This window comes from Mus caroli, unplaced genomic scaffold (assembly GCF_978045245.1).
Source record: "Mus caroli unplaced genomic scaffold, Mus_caroli_1 scaffold_1, whole genome shotgun sequence".
NCBI classification, from domain to species: domain Eukaryota; kingdom Metazoa; phylum Chordata; class Mammalia; order Rodentia; family Muridae; genus Mus; species Mus caroli.
This window is the reverse complement of record NW_028227256.1, coordinates 183,902,418-183,906,327: the sequence shown is the minus strand read 5'-3', so window position 1 is coordinate 183,906,327 and position 3,910 is coordinate 183,902,418.

Here is a 3,910-nt window from a genome sequence, read left to right as displayed (position 1 = left end):
TTTACTGACTTGCAGATTTACTTACTAAAATGTCTAGTCCCATAATGAGTAATTTAGTCTTAATACAGGTGGAATTAATTTAGATCAATAGCTGTGCATTGTGTTTTACATAACGGGTAATAAACACACAAAGATCTTTTAAGTATTTTAAAATAAGTGTATAATAATAGGTCTTTTGTATTTTCACACATGTGTACTATTCATTTCTCATAAACCTCCCTGCACCTCTTCCTACTGATCCACTGACACTTCTGCTTTCACTTTATGTATGTATGTATGTATGTATGTGTGTGTGTGTGTGTGTGTACTCGCTCTGCATGTGAGAGAACCCATGACAATGTGACGCTGATCTCTTCCCCCTCTCCTCCTCCTCTCCAGTTCTCCCCCCTACCTTCCCTCTGGATTTTCCTTTCCCCCACATACTCCCGTTCTGCTCTCACATTGATCTGTATAGAAACCTAGATTCTTCATACAAGAGAACACGTGATAGTTCTTTGCCCGTCATGCCAATGACATTTAACTTTTGATCACTTTACTGAAAATTAATATAATTCCTTTTTACATCTGTATAATATACCAAATTCTCTTTATCCTTTATCCATCAAGGCTTTCAACTGGCTCTGGCTCTGAACTACTGTGCATAGTGCTGTGGTGTGCACAGATGTGTCCATGGATGTGCACAGATGTGCACTGATGTGCAGCTATCCCTGTCAGTGATTTAGAGTCCCTCAGGCATATGCCCAGAAATGGTTTTGCTGAAGCATATGGTAGCTCTATGATTAGGTCTTGAGGAGGCTCTGTATTGATCTCCATAGTGGCTGAAGTAGTTTATGTTCCACCTAGGAGTATTTACATCCTTGTCTGCATTGATTATCATTTCTTTTTTATTGCACCATCCTTACTTGGGTGAGATGGAATCTCAGTGTTATTGTGATTATGATGTAGCTTTTGCATCTAGAAAGGTTGGTGATGGGGAATTCAAGGGTTTTTATGGGATTTTACCAGTTCCATTTGATAAGCAGGTCCTTTGAATCCTTTTCTCTTCACCACTCACAGAAGGTGAGCTGGATTTTTCCAGTAGGGCAATAGCATAGAGTCACAGTTCTTCTGGGGTCAGGTATTCCAGTGCAGCTCAACAGTTAAATAAATAAATGAATAAATAAATAAATTCATTTCAAAAGTTGGAGTAACTGCTACCAAAGGGAATTAGAGTCCAAACTTTATGGGATACTTCTGAGTAGAAGCCTCCTCCCTTTGCCAGGTTGATAACTTTCTCAGTTACAGGGTTTTGTGTTCAAGGGCTCATTGAAGATGTGAAGACCCAGAGGTCTCAACACTTTGCTACACCTAGGTCCTCTCAAATAACATCATTTTGGCTGCTTACACACATTCTTGGTAGAGGCTTATAAAACCACAGTAGCATTTCTAGCTTTACCTGGAGAAGCCAAAACAATAGCAATAAAGCCACACAGGCATACCTATCCTCTTCTCTCCCTGACTGTGAAACCAACCACCACGCTAGCAATTAAATATGGGTATACTATCACTCCATGGGACTATGGAACAAATACCTGTACCCAGCAAGCCCCCCAAAATGAGATTTCCTCATTCCCAACATTCCCTCACTCACTAACAGTTGTAAATTGTTTCTGTCCCTTGTGGTCCCCAATTACCATTCTCCTTCAGAGAGCTAAGTTCAGAGAGAGGAGAGGAACAGATCAGGAGCACAGAGCACTGGGGCAGTTGCATACAGAAAGAACACCACACTTCATATGAGCGTGGTTCAGCGGCTTAAAAGAACTATTCAAGTCTGAGAGATGAGTTCCCCTTACTTTTCAGAGGATCAGCTTCATTCCCACTGTAAACTTGATAGAGAGTAATATTAGTGTGGTGATTTAAATAAAAGTGGACCCCATAGGCCCATAGGGAGGGAGACTATTAGGAGGTGTAGGCTTGCTGGAGTAGAAGTGACCTTGTTGGAAGAAGTGTATCTAGGTCACTTCCTGCTGCCCCTCAGCTCCTTCTGCAGCACCATGTCTGCCTGCACGCTGTCATGCATTCCTGCCATGATGATAATGGACTGAACCTCTGAAACTGTAAACCAGTCCAATTAAATGATTTCCTTTTAAGAGTAGCTGTGGTCATGATGTTTCTTCACAGCAATGAAACCCTAACTAAGACAGTCATCATTTGTGCTTTCTCATGGCAGTCCATCTCAGAACTTTCTCTAAAAAGACCAAAGTTCTTAGGAAACAGTCAAGGCTGTTATAACAGAAACGTGACAAAGTGACAAAGTAAAGACATTAAGCTTCTTATACCATCTTCGAATGATCGCTGGTTGACATGACAGGTGACAGAAGGAACACAGTTGGTGACCCTCCTCCTTTGGGATCATTGTATACTATGCTTGCTCTCATATTTCCCAGGTAAACCAGCTGGCTCTCCAGTGTTGTTCCTGGTCTAGATAACAGGGGTGTGGATTCACTTATTTGTACATGAAATATTAGTTATATGCCCATTAATCCATTTCTACTGTATAACAAAATATCCTAGGCTAGGAATTTATAGAGAACTGAATTTACATTTCATAGGTATAGAAACTAGGAAGTTCAAGATCAAAACACAGGCAGATTAACTGTCTGGTAAAGACCCAGGTCTTGGTTCAAGATGGCACCTTATTGCATCACAGAACTGGGGAGACAAAGAGCACCAGGAATTGTATTAGGTACTCATTTCTTTACTGGACCTGACAAGAAGCAACTCAGTGGGTGAAGGATTTATTTGGCTCATAGCTTGAGGAGAGTGGGGGATGGTGTGGTGGCAGAAATGGCTGGTGGCTGTCCACACAGGAGAACAATGCTGCTCGCTCCTATGTGAGCAGATTAGGAAGAAAGCCAGCATAAGACACTGAGCTGGGCTGGGCTGGGCTGGCTATAAACCCTGGGGCCCCTCCTGTAGTGACTTATTTCCTCAGCTCTCAGGAGCCATCTAGGAAAGACTGAAGGCACGCAAGTGAGTTTTCTGGAGATGGCTCACTCTTTTGGGTGGCCATCAATGAGTGAGCTCTAAGAATGCAGAGACCTCAGAGGCTTCATCACAGGATTTCTTCTTGCTATTGATAAGCCTTTCCTGTCACTATTACATAGCCTGATGATTTCTGGGCATTAGCCCACCCTATTGAGCAGATTTCCTGCAGATCAACATAAACATGAATTTTTTGTAAATTAATGCTGTTTATGATTTTATACAATTAATGATTTGATTCAAATCATTTTAGGAAGAAAATTTTTAAGAGATGGTTTTACTTGTTTTTCCAGAAAGATATAATAAAGAGTTAGAATCAAGAATAGAATATTCCCACTTCTCATAGAATAGTAAGCAAAGGCTGCATAGTAAGGACTACAATGAGCTTCTACAATCACAATACAAAGAGAAATAGGCTTGGGATACACTTGTGGTCAAGGAAAAACACTTATTCTATATCAGATTCAAGGATGAAGTCACAGGTGTGCACTATGGTACAGCAAAGCCATGTGAAGTTGTTGCTTTGAACTTATCATGAGCTTTCAGAATGAAACACTGCTTTGGACTTAATATTAACATCCTTCTGTAACTTCCCGTTTATGTAATATTTTATCTATGAGGTAATTTTCCTTAGAACTTTTGGCCAAGAAGGATAACAAATTAGTGCAGAGAGAAGGAACAAATTAGTGGCTTGGGGAACTCTGCCTCATTCTTCCAAATATATATGAATATATCTGTCTGTCTATATATATATACACTTAAGAGTTAAAACAGTTCAGAGTTTCTCACTGGGCATTCTTTTTTTTTTTTAAGATATTTCTTCATTTACATTTCAAATGCTTTCCTGAAAGTCCCCTATACCCTCCCGCCACCCTGCTCCCCAACC